At 44.9% G+C, this 21767-nt stretch overlaps 1 protein-coding gene across 7 annotated transcripts in view; it reads right to left on the reverse strand.

Annotated features, from left to right (window-relative positions):
* The window catches only part of GRB10 (growth factor receptor bound protein 10), a 192549-nt gene that overhangs the window by 162606 nt on the left and 8176 nt on the right, over positions 1-21767 (reverse strand). Inside the window, exon 2 of one of the 7 annotated variants that reach the window (XM_058534801.1) lies at positions 4251-4347. The exons of the other annotated variants lie outside the window; for them this stretch is intronic. The gene's annotated coding sequence lies outside the window, so the exon portion shown is untranslated. The remainder of the gene's footprint in view (positions 1-4250; positions 4348-21767) is intronic. 7 annotated transcript variants of the gene reach the window in all.

Consider the following 21767-nt stretch of genomic DNA (forward strand, 5'->3'; position numbering starts at 1 on the left):
GCATGTGTGTTCCACGGGAGGCAGGCAGAAGCAGGCTGACCTGCAGTACAAATCCTGGCTATTTCATCTGATTCATTAATCCAACTCACATTTACTGAGGGCCCAAGCTGCTGTTCTAGGCATGGAGGAGAGGGTGGGGACCAACACAAACCCTTGTCCTGCTAGAGGTGACTTTGTAGTTAGCTGGGCAACTCCCTGGTGTTCCTGGACCCTGGTTCCTAGGCAGGGCAGTGGGGACAAACCCCACCTTCCTGAGGATTTTAATATATTGCACTGGAATGACACCGAATCTTCATGTCTAAAGGAAACACACACAATGACTTAAGAGGGAGATCAGCACAGAGCAAGCGCTCAGTCGAGCAAAGTCTTTATCACTGTTGCTTTTATGTGTTTGAGCTGGTCTGCTGCCTGCGATGTGGGTGTCCTTGGGTGGAGAACAGATCACTCAATGAAGCAGTCATAAACTAACCTTTCCTGATCACCCAAAGGTGGAAGTAAAGCCTGCCACGCCTCTGACCTGACACGAAAGAAGTCATGGGCCTAGAACTCAGAAAACCAATGGATAGGGTCCCACTGGGCACAATGGCTAAGAATCAGGCGCAGGAGCCAGAGAGCCTTGCTGTCTCCTGACACCACCTCGTCTTAGTGGGTGACGTCTGGGCAAACTGCTGAACTCACCGAGCTTCAGTGTCCCCAGCTCCAAAAGTAACATGAAAATAGTATCTCCCTTAAGGGTTTTTATGAGGATGAAATGAGCTAATGCATGTAAAGACTTAGGATCCACCATACAGTAAACGTTAAATACGAGTTACTAATATCTGTGACACGTTAGATGCTAAACACATGAGCCACCTGCAAGCTGTAAAGCCTGCTGATGTTTAGATGGATGCTGATCTTTTTAGGATCAAGAGGGGAGATACATGATCCTGATGATTTGACTCCTCAAAACTGAACATCATCTGTATATGCAAAGGCATTTTATTAAGGGTATCTGCTTTCACCCTCTCAAAGAATTTGTAAGTCTAAAAAGTATTATAATGATTATGTCGAGGGGAACATCTCTAAATTCTAGTAGATAAGTTGACCACAAGTTTAAAAAAAAAAGCTGAATGGTCAAACAAGTATGAAGGTCTTTGCAACGCTAAAGGGCCAGATGTCAGGAATGGACTCAGGTCACATAACGACAGCACGGACCTGTGAATCACTTCTACTCCTCATATGCTGAGAGGTTCCCCATCTTTTCCAAAGAATCTATTCTTTTCCTGGCTTCTAATCCAAATGCCCCAGGACTACTTCCAAATGCATCTTTTATGCATATGCCTTCAAATTTACAACACATGCTTGAGAAGTTTGCTTTTTATAATGAGCAAAATTAAACTATAATTAAAGAAAAATGACATATAGTTGTCAGTCAAGCTGGTCACCACTTTAACCATTTTTGTCTATTTTTTTTTGCAGGGAAGGATTTGTGCTGAGCTAACATCTGTTACCCATCTTCCTCTTTTTTTTTTCCCCTCCCCAAAGCCCCCCAGGGCATGATCGTATATCCTAGTTGTTAAGTCTTTCTAGATCTTCTGTGTGAGCCGCCACCACAGCATGGCAACTGACAGATGAATGGTATGGTTCTGCGACCGAGAAACGAACCTGGGCCACCAAAGCAGCGAGAGCGCCGAACTTTAACTACTAGGTCATCGGGGCTGGCTCATTTTTGTCTGTTTTCAATAAAGTGGATACTGAACTTTACAGTAGACAAAACAAAGACAATATGATTTTTGAACATGATGAACTGAAAAGTTAGATACAGTACCTCCTCAATAACAGCAGAACCCATCAATAGACATGAGAGAGCGTGCTGCAAACAAACCTCCAGGCGTTGTTTACAATGGCCCCATCTGGCACCCACAGCTGGCACCACCAATACACCCGGCACAGACCAACACGCTTCTTGCACTGATCTGGCCACTGCCCTCACACCTACAGAGTAAATGGAATGCTCTCGGCACCATCCGCCCATCAGTCAAGATAGTGCTTCTCATGCAGTTTTATAGTCAGACACAAGGTAAACTTGAGATCTTCAAGAATATATGAACTTGGGTGAAAAATAAGTGTCTTAACTTACCTCCAAAATATTTCAGAAACAAAGGACCTCTTGATTTCTGTGTATCTTTGCTATCTCCCCAAAATTCCTGAGTTAATATAAAGTTTTCCTTCTGTCTAGCTTTCTCACACTAAATATTTAGAGTAATAACAGTGAATATTTAGACACTCAACAAATCCCAACTTTAATGACGAGGATACTCAGCCTATTCAGCCAAACAGCTCTGGAATGAAGTTTAGGCCTTCTCAAAAGGGAACAGAATACCCTTAACTTAAAAAAATTAAATTCAACACTGTATTGATATCAGAGACCACTCTGTCTTCACAGAGCAAAAAGATGCTTATGAAGACAAATTTAAAAATATGTGAATGAAATGGAATTAAAAAAAAGGCAAAGTTTTAAAAAGTAATTATAAAATTTCAGAACGCAATTGCCAGAACCCATAGACAACTTAAAAGAGAATCGACAGTTAAAGCTGAAATGCCACACTTCACATTACTTTTATCAGGTGCTCCTGAAGAGAAGATCTGCCCTTCCGGCAATGCCATAGTCACTTTCCTGGTAGAGATGACAGAGCATGAAGACAAAGGAAGCTGGCAGCAGAAGGAAGTTAAAACATAGGAACATTCCCACCCAAACGCCAACACCATACCTTCAAACCACCAAACACACAGGAAACATTCAGCAACAACTCAGCAGGGACCTTTTGGCCCAAGCCCAGGAAGGTCCCTCCCTCAGTGGTCTGTCCACTAGCAGGCACTCGGGACGGTGCCTGAGATAGGGGCACCACAGAGATGGTGAGCATGGCCCGGCACAGAGTGCTCACATCCCAGAAAGAGCTTCCTAACTGGCAGCCATCACGGAAACCGACAAAACTCAACTAAAACGTATTAATGGGCCCAGATCCCACCTGGTTCTCAATTCCACGGTCAAGCAGAACCAACCATCCTACCAGTCCTCACCATGGGACTTCCAGAAGCCACCAAGCAAGCTCAAAGATGGGTTATCCAAAGGAAACCTGTGGAAGGCCACACAGATCGGAAATGCAACAAGACTGAGGGACCATCTACTCAAATGAGGCAGAACACTTCTCTCTAAAACTAGTCTAAAGGCAGCAGAGCAGTGAGGGACAGGATAACCCCCTGCACAGACACAGTAACTGACCAGAAAACAGATGGAAATTTCCCCACTCTCTATAGCTGATATACACACATGCACAATTTAGCTCAGTACTAAGAAGAGCCCTATATAAATAAAAGAATATCACCACACTTCCTTGAGAGACATAAAAGACCTGGATGAATGGAAACATGCTAAGTTCCTAAATGGGAAGATTAAACATCAAAAAGATTTTATTCCCTTAAAAGTCAGTAATTTAAAAATTAAAATTAGTTTTTGTAAATGAAATGCAGTATCAACCTCATTAAAACTGAAAAACTGACTAAGTAAATAGTAAGACTGTCAATAGTAGAGCATTAAGCGAGAACTACTCTCATCACACAGTAAAATATTATAAAGAAAAGTAATTAAAATAGTGTGGTACCAGCACAGAAACACATGCCATTGTTCATCAGAAGAGCTGGGTTTACCGATCGAACGTATGTTCACTGCAGCACCGCGCTACACGAACTATCCTGAGAGCACATCCATATCGTCAAGCTTCCACAACCTGGCTCACAGGACCCATGGGGCTGGAATCCCAGGGCTTCCCGCCTTTCCTGACTCTCACAATGATGCCACCCAAGATGAAGGTGACAACAGTGATGACTACAGAGATGGCAATGATAGCCACCCTTGACTGACTGTCTATTATATGTCAGACATCTCACCAAATGCTCTTCATGTAAGAGGTTTTTGAAGATGAAGCTAAAAGGAGCAAATGCACAATGAGAAAATATAACACGCAAAGATCAGTGGTTCTTAATTAAGAACAATTAAATATTGTCAATTCTTTGAGGCAGAATTATTATGCCATTTTATGGATGAAGAAACCAAGACTCGGAGGCAATAAGTACCTGCCAGGGTCACACAGCTAATAAAGAGATTCGAGATTCAAACCAAGGGATGTTTGAAGTCAGCCCACCTACTTTATTATTTTGTTAATAAAATACCTTTGTATGATAAGAAAAGAGAATAGGAAATTTGCACTTACTTGTAAGGTTTCTCTTCACTTTTGTTCTTTCAATCACATTGTTTGGAGCAGATTTCACCATTTTCATTTACAGAAAAATATATCCAAAAGTAAAGGCCTGAAATTCAAAGCACAGAGGATAATGGGGGAAAAAAATTCCCTGCTTGCCAGTAATTAAGATGTTAGTGATGAGGCGTAAAATAAAGAACTCTCTTAACTCGATAAAAAGCATCTACCAGAAACTTCCAGCAGGCAAGTGGCCTATATAACGTAGAAGCACCAATAACCTTCCCACTAAAATTAGGGCCAGGAAGCCCACGATTACAGTATTAGCCACAACTGTTCTGGAGGTCCCAGACAGTACAGAGAGATGAGAAACAGATGTGAGGTGTAAACGTCGGCTAGGAAAAGCTGACAAGTCTGCGTTACTCACAGATGAAATGCAGGACCATCAGCTGAAAAATGGTTTGAGCTAACGTGAACATTTAGCAAGGTCTCGATGCCAGAGCCACCCACACATCCACACATCCTCAGTCTTTCTGTTCACCAGCACCAAGACAGAAAGTCTAACGGTAAAATGGTTATATTCACAGAAACAACAAAAATAATCTACTTAAAAAATATATAAAAGATCCTTTGAAGACAACAAAAACTTTTGGTGAGGAACCTGAAAGAAATCTGAAAGAAGTCACGAAGGTAGAAACACCACTTTCTGGGAAGGGAAGCCCTCACTCAACAATGCCACTCCTCCACAGTTAATGGAGGAGTGCGATACAATCCCAGTGAACACCCCAGTGTGCCAGGACCCGCCTGGCTGATCGACAGGCACAGGACAGACACAGGAGGCTACAGATCACAATAAGAGCTTCTGGATGGAGGTGAATGCATGACAACATAGAATGAAAAATAAGATCCAGGATCACTGGCTATTGGTGCTCAGTAAGATGTAGTCGGATCCTCACCTCCCGCCCTTCCTGGTAGATTAGCGATTTGAACATTACAAAACATACTAAGCGAAAATATGGAAGAATGCTACAAAATCTGGGTGAGGAAGATCTTCCTAAGCAAGACTCTTAACCTGAAGCCATGAAGGAAAAACCAACTCCTTTACAGCAAAAGGCCCTCTATACAAAATCAAAAGACAAGCAAAAAACCTTGAGAGAAAATATTAGGAGCACTACGCAGCAATCTGCATTTAGTAAATCTCTTGTTTATTAAAATAAGAGATAGGATAAGCAGCCCAATGTAAAAATGGGAGAGGACAGAAGCAAACAATTTGCAAAATACACGTGAAACACACTCAACTTCACTAGTAACCATGGAAATATAAATTATAATAGCAAAAATGAACTATAATTTTTGACCCCTCAGATTGCTGAAAATTAAAAGGACTGGGACGACCACCAAGAGCTGGGGCTGGCCTGGGAACAGCAGGGCTCTCCTAAGCCATAGGCGGGGGACCCAGAACAGGCTCGGGGCAGCATCTCCCAAACTTCAGTCTTACGTGCAGGAATCCTACTTCTCATAACTTATTCTCACACACACACACACATACACACAGGTCCTTCACTGCCACACTCTATAACACGGGAAAACTGGAAGCAACCCCACTGCGCCCGCCCAAATCTCCCCTCTCCCTCACTCCAGTTCACAGCAGCGGCACCCACCAACTGCACATGGCAGAGCCCACGACTCCTCCACCCTCCCTTTCTCTCACACCCCCTCCCCTGTAATCCAGCCCAGTCAGTGCTGGCTGCAGAAGCACCTGAAATCCATCCACTGCCTTCCATCTCTGCTGCCAATAAGGCCACCACCACCCCCCGACCTGGAACAAGCTCCCCGCCCCCGCTGCATCCCACCTGCTCCTAGGCTGGCAGCGGGCTACCAGGCCATGCCCCCCCACCCTGACCTGGAACAAGCTCCCCGCCCCAGCTGCATCCCGCCTGCTCAGGCTGGCAGCGGCCTTTGGATGCACCCCAAGCTCACCAACAACCGCCAGGCCGAACCCAGGGGCCCTGCCTCCCCTCCAGGTTCCTGGGGAGCCACCTGGGATTCACCTCACCCACCGGCCTCCTCTAGGTCCTCGGACACTCCTCTCCCTCATGGCCTTTGTATGTTCTGTGCCCTCTACCTGGAGGCCTCCACCTTCATTCCACCTCCCCTCTCTACGGCCCCTCAGGGCAGGCAGGCCCCCGCCCACCCTGTCCAGGCCCCTCCAGCCCCTGCTCCACCGCCCTGGGACTCCTCTGGTCCTGCAGACACATCCAGGTGTATGTGGCTGCTGACTTGGTGTGCGTCTGTGTCCCCACCAAGAAGGCACTCCGCAGCCTGGAACCATATCTGTCCCGGACGCTGCTGTATCCTCAGCTCTCAGCAAGGGACCAAGAGCCTCAATCTTTGCTGAACACACAAGAAAATGCCCCAACGGGAGCCTGGTAACCACATCACAGCACAGCAATTCTCCAGACTGGTAGGCGGCCAGCAGAAAGAGCCCCCGTGGAACTGGGTGTCTCGTCTGCAGGAGGCCACGTGGAAGCGACTGCCTGGCTCAGCCCCAAGGAGCAGCCTGCCTCCCTGTGCCTCAGTTTCCTCAACTGAAGTGAAAATGTACAGTCCCAACCTCATGCAAGGATTAAATGATACAGTTCCCATAAAGCACTTCTCAAAGAACTGGCAGAAGGTCGCGCTTGACAGATGTCAGCAACTGAGATAAACGAGAAAAAGAGCTAAGAAGTAAGGCGATGTTTGTGTAAAAGGAAACTGACAAACGTGCATGTGTGCACCCATGTATTCCAAGCATAAAAAGTCCAAGAAGAATCTGAACACTGACCTGCAGGGAGGGCCACCAGAAGGAACAGAGAGAGCGAGAGTGGGAACTGGACTCTCTACAGCCTTCTCGGTTTGAATGTTTACAAGAAGGAGCATGAATTACTCATGTGATTTTGAAAATTTCTCTCTCCAGTAAGAAGCGCTTTAGTCAAGTTTCAGACCAGTGGCCCTGTTTGCTTCTCCTCCCTTCCCACCCTCTCCCTAAAACCTCCACGCTGAGTCCCTTGAGATTCTCAAGCACTGTTTCCCTCCCTCTGCCCTAGTGCCTGGCTCTCCCCCCTTTCTAGGAATTCCAGAGAAATCACTGCTCTATACCTAAAACAATGAGGCCATTAACTGCTTAAGTCACATGAACAGAACCACGCAGAGGGTGTTCTGGACAGGCAGATTCTAGAAATGCGGAAGGACTTGTCTTATTTTATTTTTCTTCCTTTCTTTTGCATTTCCTTTCTTCCCTTAGGAGGTTAAAAAAATAATAAGATCATTTTATTATTCAGAAAGTTTTATTATTATTAGAAAGTGAGTGAAGACACTACATTGCTTGTGGAAAAAGTACACAATTTAATTGAATTCTCAGGCAGCAACAGTTTTGAGTGAGGAAGGCATGGCCAACAGCTGGTTGAGAATCCGCCCCTCTTCACTGAGTAAACCTACGGGAAATGGAGTCCATCTCGTTTGGATGCTTTATCGCCACTCTGAAAACGGCCCGTTATCAAAATCTGCCAAGTCATGCGGTGCACCCCAAAGTCCAATATCCCCCCACCTTCAGGACTTTATATTTTAAAGATAATCACATCTTTTCTTTCTCTGTACCATTCAATATACGCAATAAGTAACTACTGTGGGTTCTACGTTTTCGGAAAAAATATTAAAGCATACATAAGGAAAACTGGTCCCTCTGCTCCAGAAATCAAGATTTTAGCAAGGACAAGGGAGACGTACGGTGTACCCAAAGCAGGAATGGTCGGAAACTGATGATCAGTGGCTTTGAAATGCATTATTATTGTACAGTAGGCAGGTCTGACAAGACTGAAAGCCGACCAGAGTACAGGCATATTAAAAACTACTATATTTAACAATTTAATCTACTTTTATTACTTTTATAAAATCTAGCAGTATGAATCTTTAATGACTTCTAATTATCTCTGTGTTTCTAGTCCTCTTCATTCACTGCTCAGCCCTTTCAGCCACTTCCTAAGTCCCCGCTGGCCAAGCCAGTTCAGACCCTGCATGGCCAGAGAGCAGCACTGCCCCGTCGGTGTGGGAGCGCCAGGCTGCCCAGCCCAGCTGCTGATCCTCCAGTTCCAAAAGCGACAAAGCAAATCCTGAAAGAACAGGATAGAAGGGTATAGGAGATATGAAAGGTTGTTATGGACTGCATGATTGTGTCCCCTCAAATTCATATGCTGAAGTCAAACTCCCAACGTGGTGGGATTAGGGAGCCTTTGGGAGGTAAGTGGGTTATCAGACAAGGTCATGAGAATGGGGTCCCCCTAACGGGATTAGTGCCCTTATAAGAAGAGACCAGAGAGCTAGCGCACTCGCTCTGCCATGTGAGGACAAAGGGAGAAGGCAGCCATCTGCAAACCAGGAAAAGAGCCCTCACCAGACTCTGAATCTGCAGGCACCTTGATCTTAGATTTCTCAGCCCCTAGAACTGTGAGAAGTGAATGTTCATTGTCTAAGCCCCCAGTCTGTGGTACTGTGTTACAGCAGTCCCAAGCCGACTAAGACAAGGGCAGACATACTGACCCTCTAACCCCAGCACTAAACTGCTCAAGAAGGAAAAGAAGAATTCATTTGTAATTCATTTACCTCAAAATGTAAAGGACCCCCACCCTGGCCCAGACTCCCTTAGTCACCCACTCCTCCATGAACAGGCTCTCCTCTGGCCACATGGTCACCTGCTTGGGACACAGAGGCATCAGGGACTCTCCCCAGGAAGCAGAATGTTCTGGTCAGGCATGCAGAGCCCCCTATGGTCTTCTGGATCCCACGTCCACCAGTTTCACGGGAAAGTCACAGTGTGGCATCCCCCATGAAACAGTTCCCTCACGCTGACCCTGCAGCCCTCGGCCAAGGAACAGGTACGGCTTAGCCCCCAAAGTATCCCTTGGGGCCTGAGGAACAGTTCTTACACGGTCTCATCAAGGTGCACCTACTAGCCCACCACAACGGGACATGACAGGACTGGTCATGCCTTGTTCATAGACATGAGCCCAGCAGGGATGAAGACCTGACGGAGAAACTAGCATAGAATAGACCCTCCTGCCCCTCGCTGCACCTTTCCGTCCTTCCCCATCCACTGTTTTCTTAAAAGTGATACTGAGTTTCAGAACTTTTCACCCGAGACGTGGCCACGTAAATAAATGTCACTGGCCAGAATCAACAAGGAAGGCATTCCACTCCGGAGGGCAGCTCTGAGCAGGGGATCCCAGAGGGTCATTAGCCCTGAAGAGTGACTCAGCTGTGCTCCCCAAAGGCTTGTCCTGCATGCTGATTCTGGCAAGATGCACAGCTCTAAGTCGTTTAGAACATTCTTCCCCTGCCTCCTGAATAAGACACACAAACGGAGCGAGTCAGAGGGAAGATGTCACATGTCCAGTACTTCCAGTTTTCTAGCAGAGTTCTAGCTCCAGCACTGGGTGAAGAACAGCCTGCAGGACAGACGGCCCCCTTGGGGCTCCCAACACTCACAGATGCCAGAGCATCACCATCTGCCCCCTCCCCTGTGTGAAACCAGGGCCCAAACTCAATTAATCCTGATCCCAGCTGCTTGTTTCCTTCTATTTAAACTTGGACGTAGGAGACCAGAGCCCTGCAGCCCATGCGGAACGCACTGGGGGGGACAAAGGGCGACTGTGTCTCGCCAGCCTCCTCGGAGCTTCCGGACAACGCCCCACTCTCGCCTCACTCTCGGGCGAGCGTAAAGCACACGCTTAACGAGGAGAAAGAAGATCTATTTCTGACCTGAGAACGTGAGATTTACTCCTCTAAATGGAGCAAGGACCTTTATAATATACCAGTTATTTCTATCCATAAGGAGTCAGTACCCCGTTAAGGGTAGAAGAAAGACACTAGTGCACTGAACTTACAGTCTTCACCTTTGGGAAGCCAAATGGACCCTGAGAGGTTCTGAAAAAGTCAAATGAACTCAAACGGCATACATGTGCCCCAAAACCTAGTACTGAAGTACCAGAACCTAAGTGAGGGTGTGATGGGGATGCAGACCAATTCAGATGACCTCCTTCACCACCGTTACCACCCCCAATGAGCTCAAACATTTTGGAAATAAAGACGACGTGAAATTGTGAGAGTCATGGTACAAGATCAGTTCCCCGCCCCTAAAAGGCGACTCAAAACCCAAGGCCTTTGCCGCAACACTCAAAACTACAAAATGACCACTCAGTCTGGAAACAAAGGTAAACTGATATTATACAATACAGAACAAAATAACATTACCTACATTTCCAAACTTCACAGCTTCTAGACCATTCTGAATCCAGGAATCTGAGGACTGTCAAGAACACAGAATGTTTCCCGAAAAAATCCCCAGGGAAAGAGAATGAAATGTTTGTTGAAGACCTACTGCGTGCCAGGCACTGTGAAATGAATTTACTTACACTTTCCTTTAATATTCACAAACCCTGAGAGTGAAGAAGCAATATCCTCAGATAGGTCCTTCCTCTTATTACATATGTCCCCATTCATTCGAGTTGGTGGGCTTTTGGTGGAAACACATTGCCTCTCCCTTCCCCCTACTTTCTTCCTTCTATGGTGGCACTCAGGGGCACACAGAATGCTGGACTTGGGGTCCAAAGACCTGTGAGTATAGTTCCTACTCTTCCACTACGCCCACTTGGCCTTGAACAAGGCATTTGACTGTGAGGGGGCTCCCAATTCCTCATTTAATAGAAAGAAGACTACCTCTCTCCCTCCCTTGCAGGGTTGTCCTGAGGATCAAATGCAATCCTGGCAAACTCAGTGCCTGGCAGAGTAAGAAATTCACCACCACCCAGTCAAGTTCTTGTTCTCCTCTTTCCCAAACAGCAGCACAATATCTTGTCCAAGCAGTTCTGGAGTTATTTGGGAAAATGTAGACATCTCTCCATTATTCCACCACAGCAACAGCAAGACTATGATCTCAAGATCTCCATAACAACCAATTCAAGCTTCAGTGTTCTGTAGAAGATTCTTCTAAATATAATTTACTCTGTAAATGTTCATATCTAAGCAGTCTTCCTTAAAGCATAAGGAGAGTTATACAAAGAAAGGATTCTAGAGAATTGAAGGACAAAAGAAGCTATAAGATATACACATACACAAAAAGGAGCAAAATGGCAGAAGTCTTTCCTTATCAGTAACTAAATATAAATAGATTAAACTCTCCCATCTAAAGCAGAGATTGGCAGTATGGAGAAAAACACACACAAAACCCAACTATAAGCTGTCTACAAGAGACTACTTTAGATCAAGAGACACAGTTGAGTCGCAAGTGAAAACATGGAAAAAGATATTTCATGTTAATAGTAACAAAAACAGAGTTGGGGTGGCTATATCAACATCAGCCAAAATAAGCTTTAAGCCATAACTGTTACAAAGACAAAGAAAGACATTATATAATGAGAAAAGGATCAATTCGCCAAGAAGATACAACAATTAAAAGCATACATGCACCAAAAATCAGAGCCCCAAAATGTAGGAGGCAAAGACTTACAGAATTAAAGACAGAAATAGATAGCTTAACAATAACAGTTGGAGATTTCAACACTCTACCTTCAGTAATGGATAGAACAACCAGACTGAAGATCAATAAGGAAATAGAGGACTTGACAACTATAAACCAATTGGACCTAACAGACATAAGCAGAACACTCTACCCAATGACAGCAGAATCACATTTTTCTCAAGGGCACAGAACATCCTCAAGGATAGACCATATGTTAGAACACAAAAGAAGTCTTATCAAATTTAAAAAGATTGAAGTCATAAAAAGTATCTTTTCCAATCACAATGAAATGAAACTAGAAATCCACAGCCGAAGTAAAACTGGAAAATGCAAAAATATGTGGAAATTAACAGTCTTAAAAAACTAATGAGTCAAAGAAGAAATCACAGGAGAAATTTTAAAATATCTTGAGACAAATGAAAACAAAAATCAACATAGTAAAACTTATGGGATACTGCAAAAACAGTGCTAAGAAGGAAATTTTAGCTGTAATGCTTACATTAAAAAAGAAAGATCTCAGGGCCAGCCAGGTGGCATAGTGGTTAAGTTCGTGCACTCTGCTTCAGCAGTCCAGGTTTTGCAGGTTCAGATCCCGGGTGCAGACATACTCACTGCTCATCAGGCCATGCTGTGGTGGCATCCCACATACGAAACAGAGGAAGATGGGCACAGATAATAACTCAGGGCCAATTTTCCTCAGCAAACAAACAAAAAAAATAAATAAAAAGAAAGATCTCAAATCAGCAATCTAAATCTATACCTTAAAGAACTAGAAAAAGAACAAACTAAACTAAAAGCTAGCAGAAGGAAGGAAAGAGTAAAGATTAAAGCAATGATAAATAAAAGAGAATAGAAAAACAATAAAGAAAATCAACAAAAAGTTGGCTCTTCGAAAAGATCAACAAAATTGACAAACCTTTAGGTAGGTTGAGGAGAGAAGACTCAAATTACTAAAATTAGAAATGAAAGTGGGGACACTACTACTGATTTTACAGAAATAAAAAGGATTATAAGAGCATACTATGGACAATTGTATGCCAACAAATTGGATAACCAAAATGAAACAGACAAATTCCTAAAACACATCATCTACCAAAATAAAATCATAAAGAAATGGAAAATCTGAACAGATCTATAACTAGTATGGAGATTAAATCAACAATCAAAAGGCTCCCAACAAAGAAAAGCCCTGAACCAGATGGCTTCATTGAAGAATTCTATCAAACATTTAAAATATTCAGATCAACCCTTCTCAAACTCTTCCAAAAGACTGAAGGACGGACTCCTTCTATGAAACCAGCATTTACCCTGATACCAAAGCCGATGACACTACAAGAAAACTATAGACTAATATCCCTGGTGAATACTGATGCAGAAATACTCAATAAAATACTAGTAAACCAAATTCAGCAACATATTAAAAGGATTATACTACCATGTTAATAAAAGATTCAATTTGAAACCCCCGCCCCCAAAGAAAAGAGATTATACACCTGACCAAGTGGGATCTATTCAGGGAATGCAAGGATAGTTCAACACATAAAAATCAATCAGTGTAATACAATACATTGTAGAATGCAGGAAAAAACCATATGATCATCTCGATTGATGGAGAAAAAGCATTTGACAAAATGCAACACCCTTTCATGATAAAAACACTCAATTAACTAGGAATAGCAGGTGTTTTGGTCCATTCTGGCTGCTATAACAAAATACTACAGATTGGATAGCTTATAAACAATAGATATTTATTTCTCACAGTTCTGGAGGCCAGAAGTCCAAGATCAGGATACCAGCATGGTCGGGTGAGAGCCCTCTTCCAGGTCACAGATTTCTCACTGTATCCTCACATGACAGAAAGAGCTACGGAGTTCTGTGGGATCTCTTTTATAAGATCACTAATCCCATTCATGGGGGCTGCACCCTCATGACCTAACCAACTCCCAAAGGCCCTACTAGGATTTCAACACATGAATTTTGGGGGGATACAAACATTCAGACCACAGCAGAAGGAAACTTCCTTACCATGATAAAGTTTTCCATATATGAAAAACTCTCAGCTAACATCATATTCAAAGGCAAAAGAGTGAAAGCCTTTCCTCTAAGATAAGGAACAAGTCACAATTCACCACTTTTATTCAACACAGTATTGGAAGCTCTAGCCAGAGCAATCAGACAAGCAAAAGAAAAGGCATCAAATTGTAAAGGAAAAACTGAAATTTTCTCTGTTCTCAGATGACATAAATTTGTAGAAAACTCTAAAGATTACACAAACACAAAAAACTATTAGAGTTAATAAATAAATTAATCAAAGTTACAGGATATAAACTCAACATGCAAAAATCAGTTGTGTTTTTCTACACACTGATAAGGAACAATCTGCAGATGAAATTAAGAAAACAAATCCATTTACAATACCATCAAGAATAATAACATAATTAGGAATAAAGTTAACCAAGAGGTAAAAGACTCGTACACTGAAAACTATAAAACATTGCTATAAGAATACAAAGAAGACCCAAGTAAGAAAAGACATCTCATGTTCATGGGTTGGAAGACTTAACGTTGTTAAGTCAAAACAATCTACAGATTCAATGCAGTCCCTATCAAAATTCCACCAGCCTTTTTTGCAGAAAGAGAAAAAGTTATCTAAAATTCATATGGATTCTCAAGGGACCCCCAATAGCAAAAACAATATGGAAAAAGAGGATCAAAGTTGGAGGACTCACACTTCCCGATTTCAAAACTTACTACAAAGCTACAGTAACTGAAACAGTGTGATACTGGCATAAGGACAGACAAAGAGACTGATGGAATAGAATAGAGAACCCAGAAATAAACCCTCATGTATATGGTGGATTGATTTTGAACAAGGATGCCAAGACCATTCAGTGGGGAAGGAAAGTCTTTTCAACAAATGATTCTGGGAAAACTAGAACAATGAAATGAACCCTTACTTTACACCATAAACAAAAATTAACACAAAATGGATGAAAGACCTAAATGAAGTAACTAAAACTTAAAATTATAAAACTCTTAGAAGAAAACATAGGATAAACTCTTCACGACACTGGATTTGGCAATGCATTCTTGGACATGACATCAAAAGTAAAGGAAACAAAAGAATAAAATAGATAAATTGAACTTCATCAAAATTAAAAACTTTGTGCATCACAGGACAAGAGAGTGAAAAGATAACCCACAGAAAGGGACAAAATAGTTGTAAATCATATATCTGATAAGGATTAATATCCAGAATATATAAAGAATGTCTACAACTCAACAACAAAATGCAAATCAAAACCACAATGAGATACCACCTCATGCCTCTTAGGACAGCTATTATCAAAAAAGAAAAAGAATCAGAAAATATCAAGCATTAATGAGGAAGTGGAGAAATTAAAACACTTGTGCATTGCTGATGGGAATGCAAAATGGTACAGCCACTGTGGAAAACAATTTGGCAGTTCCTCAAAAAGCTAAACATAGAATTACCATATGGTGGAGCAGTTCTACTTCCACGTATATACCCAAAAAACTGAAAACAGAGACTCAAACAGATACTGTATAGCAATGTTCATAAAAGCATTATTCACAATATCCAAAAGGTAGAAACAAGCCAAAGATCTACTAACAGTTGAACAGATTAAAAAAAGGTGGTATATACATACAACAGAATATTGTTCAGCCATAAAAAGGATGAAGTACCAATAAATGCTACCACATGGATGAACCTTGAAAATCTTATGTTAAATGAAACAAGCCAGGCAGAAAAACCACATATTATATGATTCGATTCAATAGGAACATCTCAAACAGGGAAATCTATATGGGCAGAAAGTAGATTAGTGGTTGCTTAGGGCTGGGTGGGGGTGATGGAGGGAGATGGATAACTAAAGAGTAGAGGGTTTCTTTTTGACCTCAAGAGTTGTTCTAAAACTGTGGTGATGGTTGTGCATATCTGTGAATATATTAACTAGACATTATATATACTATATCTATCTATCTACACACACATTCTAATTGTACATATCTGTGAATATATTAATTCTATTTGATTTATACACTTTAAATTTAATTGGGTAAACTGTATGGAATGTGAATTATATCTCAATAAAGCTGTTTTAAAAAAAGAAAGAGAACTCTATGAAAGACCAGCTGTTACCATGATATAATCAGCATAAAAGGGGTGCCGTGCCATTCCCCCTAAATTTGGAACCATCATAGCCTATCTTCGTCTTAGAGTGTCACACTAAATTTTCTGAAAGTTCTGCCATAAGAAACGAACTTTATCTACCCCAGCATTTCCAAGCATACTTGACCACAAATATTGGCTCTTGAGGCATCTACTAACCTTCGGGAAGCACTAAGTTGTCCAACATCACCACATGCCTAGGGAGATGCTTGATAAAGGATGACAAAGGAACAGGATCCAAAGCCCCATGGGGTCCACCATGCATGTGCTGAGCTACGAGGTTAGGCAAGAATACAAAAATTCAAAGGGTCCATTATCCAAGGAAGGATTTTGGTGGTAAAATTTTTCAAAAGGTGGAAGGAAAAAAGGTGATGCTCAGAATTGAGCCCGACGCACAGAACACAAACTCAGAGATGTAAGACAGGAGCTGCTGTAACGCCACCTCTCCTAACAGGGAAAGAATGCCCAGCCCCACCTTCTCAGGTAGGGCCCAGCTGGGCAGCCTCCTGGGGACATGAGTGCTGTCTCTCTCCACTGCTTGGGGCCCTTAGAGGCGGTCATTCTGGGTTCTCACCTGACGCTGAGACGTGAAGGTACTAAGCAGGACCTCAAGGGAAGTGAGGCGCTAGAGTTTACAAGCTCAATTGGGACACAAATCCTACATTACTAAAATGAGGGCACGTAGTGCTTCCAGGCCATTCAAGATTCAAAAGGTTTCAAACCTTTCTAAGTTCCCCCTCATCATAAACAAGAGAGAAACCACTGAATAAAACCCACAGGACCCAAATAAATATCAAAGCAGGACTCAGTGCAAATAGTTATAAATGGAATAAAGAATGGACACATTTAACAATGCTACTTATAACAACGGAGAGCTAACCATGGAAAAATTTTGGCAAAATTCCTGAATTAAATAATAGCATTAGTAATAATAGCTCTTATAGGGTAAAGTGACCTTTTCAGAGAATTTCCAGAGAAGAGACTGAAAATAAAATGGGAGGAAATGTATTAGGACTGTGGTACACAAAGTGTGGCTCTCTGACCAGCACCACGCACATCGCCTAGGAATTGGACAGAAATGCAGAATCTCAGGTCCCACTTCCAAACTTACTGAATTAGAATCTGCATTTTAACACAATCCCTAGAAAATTCACGTGCATATTAAGGTTTAAGAAGTACTGTTTCCAGACACTGTTAATATTTAACGTGTCAGTACTGAAATCTGCCAGCTCCCTCCAGGAAAATAAGTGAAAAATACATTTATATCACATCTTTATTGTTGAATCAACCCACACCATCCCTCTGCTCATCATCCCTTCTTGCACAGATGTCATTATTTTCCATCTAAGTGGGTCAGGAACAGACTAAGAAGACAGACTGGCTCCTCAAACATCTGTTGAATAAATGACTGAACGGGCCCTTGTTGAAAGCCATTCAGGGCACTCCTCGAAATTCTTATCCCATTTGAGTGCTGAACAACTGCTGGGAGCTACATAGCCATCAGTGGCACAGGCGAATAACCAGACCTGAGCCACCAACACGGCTTTAGCAACACTCAGAAGCTGACTCCCAGACACAGTCAAAGAAAGGAGAGAAATTATTTGTAGGTGACCTAAAGGTACATTTACACATTCATGATTTTCTCCCCTCCCTAATATCAGATTTGAACCAGGGGTATCTTGAGCTCAGCTGCGACCCTTCCAGATGCCTGCAGGCAACTTCCCCACAGACCAGGCGAGTTCCTGGAGAAGACAGTCCTGGATCCCCTGTCCAAGCAGACAGAGAAAAGAAGGGAAAGAAGCAAATGGGTTCAGTAAATACCTCTTGGCCTCTAATCCAAGTCACTGCTCAGCGTTTTCCTGCCCCTTTAACTGAACCTCTACCAGTTTGGGGAGCTGGGAAGCCACTCCACAGGGAGAAGGGAAGGGGAACATCTTTCCTGAATAAATCCCAATAAGCTTCGTGGAACGGGTTCAGGTACTTGTAGAGTTTGGGATGGGTTAGGTCTTCCTGGGTCAATTCTAACCAGTGAATTCTACGAAATATGAGTAAATACAGTACATCACACCAATTTGGATTTGATGCGTGGCCATGCCAACTGCCGGGCGTGCTTCTCGGTGTCCTGTACTGTATGGGGCTGGGTGAGCCCTAGGGACTGCGCCAACTCCTTTTTTAAGTCTGATGAAAAACACAGAAACAAGAAGGTCCCCACAATGGCCTCTTGTCACACATTCTCCCAGACCTGCCAGGGTCCACAGGGCTCAGACTGCCCTAATGCACCCCTCGTTCTGCCCATGACCTTCCCCTCAGGCAGCGGTTCAGGCAGGAGGAAGCTGCCAAGTTTCTGACCCAACCGCCAGAAGCTGCAGTGGTTACAAGGCCCACAGCCCCTGAGCCGGGGTGACTTGTAAACAAAGCATCACTTCTCAAGCTTGTGCCTGTAAGAATCACCTGGCGGCTCTACAAAGACATGGGATTCCAGGTCCTGACCCCTGCGAATCAGTTTCATAGCTCAGAGCAAGGTCTGGGGACATGCACCAAGAGGGAGTGGGTTCTGAAACAGGAGGTTCAGGGGTCACACCTTGAAAACTCCCAGTCTTTCCTATACATTCCTCCACCTGGGCATTATCGGAGCTTAACCTCCCCCATCTGAAAGGACGGTGCACCTGTTGCAGTCCCTGCGCCTTTCCTAAAACACTGTGACTAAATCACAAGTACACACCCCAAGAAACCGCACAGCTTTTGTGGGACCACAACGGTGGAGTGTCAGTGATTTAGACAATAGCAGAAATGTCACCACACTCCAAAATTCAAAAGATGCAGTGTTATTTGAAAGTTCAGAAACCCAGCTCTGGGGTGGTAATTAAGTGATGGCTCAAGGATCAACGTGATGGAAACCCTCAGATAATGCTAAAAACAACTCATTTTTATTCTCCCTTTCTTGAATTCCTCCAACTCTGACAAACCAATAGTGAAATTACCATTAATTCCACCTACTTTGTTCTTTGGCAGTTAGTATGCACCATCCTCTATCCTGCCAGGCAGGACCTGCCATCCGTGTCTCACAGGTACAGGGGCAAGGGGCACAAGAGGGACCCATCCCTAAGCCTGCCCTGTGCACCAACATCCCGCCCCACAGCGGAACCGCGCTTTAGTAGATGGCTGCCCCGCAGCCGCGCCTTAAACGTGTTCTCCTGTGCCTCTTTATCAGCTTGATGCCCTGGAGAGTCAGGGGAGAGGAAAATCTCACTGAGACCCCCCATCACCTCCCCACGCCCATCCTCTCTCCACCCCAGGCCCACCCCACACACCGAGCTCGAGGCTCCCGGGCTGTATGAGACCTGCTCCCGGCGCACGCAGGGACAACCCAGCACATCGCAGTGAAAGCAGAGGAGCAGAGACCCGCACTAGACTAAAGCCACGCCTGGTCCACCGCCTCGTCCGTCCCCCAACTCGGAGGCTCAGCACTAACGCGCCCAACTCCCTGCAGTCACTCTCGCCCTTCACGCTTACAGAGACAAGGCGGGGAGGCGCCCCTCCTCCTCCTGGCTAGGAATGAGACCTTTGGCAGCGCAGACAGGACCCTCCCCCGACAACAGCTACCTGCCTGCAGCGCCTCCAACAAGGCCTCTAACAACACCTAGACAGGGACTCCTGCCATCAACCCACAAACAGCAGCTGGTCCAAGGGACAAGTGACGTGTGAAACAGGTGATCTGTCTTCCTGAAGAGAGAGGGCAAGAAAGTCCCACCTGTGTTTGGAGCAATCAGTTGATCTCTATCAAGGGTGCAGCTCTCCCCAACATCCACCACCTCACCTTAATCCTCTGATGGCTCCCTGGAGGGAGGAGGAGGGCTTTTGGAGAAAGATGCAATGTGACAGGATGTGTTGATCCTAGGCTTCTGTACTAGACTATACAGGTTTAAAAGAAGTCCACGCAGGCCTGGTTATTCCGTTTTTAACAGAGAAAATGGCCCAGTTTCCCCGGAAGCCCCTTTCTGTCCTTTTCCCCAGCTGGCTCCCACACCCTCTGCCCACCACTTGACGAAGAGAGAGCAAACGGGTTTATCTGGGTGCAGTTATTACTTGTTACATATTAAACAATTTAGATTAGAAATGGTTACATAACACCATCGACAGCTGGCATGCACAGAGGTTACGGGAACCTGGACTCCGGCGGGCTGGCCAAACATGGGCCGGGGAGCTGTGCTTCCGAGAGCGCACGGACGCTCGGAGGCCCTGGGCCACCAAAGGCCGCAGCGAGAACAGCGCGCGGCTGACCACTCGGGGCCTTTGCTGATCTCCCAGGGCTGGCCCTTCCCGCCCGGCGCACGGACGAGGACGATGGAGCCACACTGCTGGCTGGACCCCGGCGCGTCCACGCCCACGTCCACGCCGGGCACCAACTGTGCCATTCCCACCGCACGGGGTCGCTGGGCGCATCGCAGCCAGAGCCTGGGCACCGCGCACACTACGCAGTGCGCAGTGTGGGAGACAGAGCTCAGAGGTCCACACAGCTCCACCCAGACCAGCGAACTTCAGTGCAGACAATCAGATCCCAGGGTGCTCAGCACCCTCAGACACAGCCTGACGTGTTCTCACACGAAGAAACGAGGAAGCCATCCCAGCAAGGGTGGGATACGGCCCTGCCTCCCAAACATGCCCGATAGGACCCACCCTATCACTTCACATGTGCCCAGAGGAGCCTATGGCAGAGCCCTAGCCCCCCTGTCCTTGGAGCACACGGCTCAGCTTCAAGGGGATGGCACTTCTGAGAATGTTGGGGAGGAGAGCAGAGCCTGGTCCATAGGAATCACAGGACCAAACCCCATGTGACACGATCACACCCCAAGGCCACAGCAGGACCCTCTGTTGCCCAATCCCCCTCCCAATCCCTGGTTCTCCTGGCAATCCAAAAGAATCCCCTGCTCCCTCCATTGCCTCCCACCCTCCCTCACAGGCCACCTCCACCCTGATGGGCAAGGACACACACACTGGCCACTCTCAGAACCCCAAAAGTCCTCCTTATCCACCTGTGAAACCATGCAGAGCACCGGGCTGCTGGAAATCTCAGGCTCACAAGCGAGACATGTGACAGGCGCCTCTACTCTCTCCACCTGCCTGGGGGGCCTGTGTGACTGCCAAGGCCAACCACTTCTGGTTATCCAAGATTACTCTTGTCTCACCCCCCCCCCCAAATGTCAGAGCAAGAACAGCAAGAAAGGGAGAGGCACTTCTTGAGGCCACAGGCATGAAGCCACTGGACATCACAGAGAAAGTAGAGTTCCATTTAAAATGATAGTTAGCAAGGAAAATAACAGACACCACATTTGGAGTATCTGCTATCTGCTAGTCACTTTATATACATATATATAAATGTACACACACATACATATAAACACAACCCTGCAATACATGAAAGGAAAAAAAGGCTTGGAGATGTTAAGTGAGTTGCACAAGGCAACAGAGCTAGTAAACAGATGTTACATTCCCTTCTATCGGAGAACATGGCAGGGATTTTGCGAACGCAAAAGACCGGGTTTCTTTCCTGAAGCAGTGAGGACTGCTTCAGGTCCTGGGCCTTTGGCACCACATGAGCTAGTGGGCTGCTCCAGCTGACACAGGATGAATGGTGTCCCCAGGGCTCACAGCAGCCTTGTCGGAGACTGACAGAGCCTTCTTTAGACAGTCTAGCCAGCCAAGGAGCCGAGACCCAAGACATGGCACCGGGGCTCTCCCCATAAAGAGGCAACCAGTTGGCCAGACCCTGAGGCCCATGGTCGGC

The sequence above is a fragment of the Diceros bicornis genome, chromosome 41 (assembly GCF_020826845.1).
Source record: "Diceros bicornis minor isolate mBicDic1 chromosome 41, mDicBic1.mat.cur, whole genome shotgun sequence".
In the NCBI taxonomy this organism is placed as follows: Eukaryota; Metazoa; Chordata; class Mammalia; order Perissodactyla; family Rhinocerotidae; genus Diceros; species Diceros bicornis.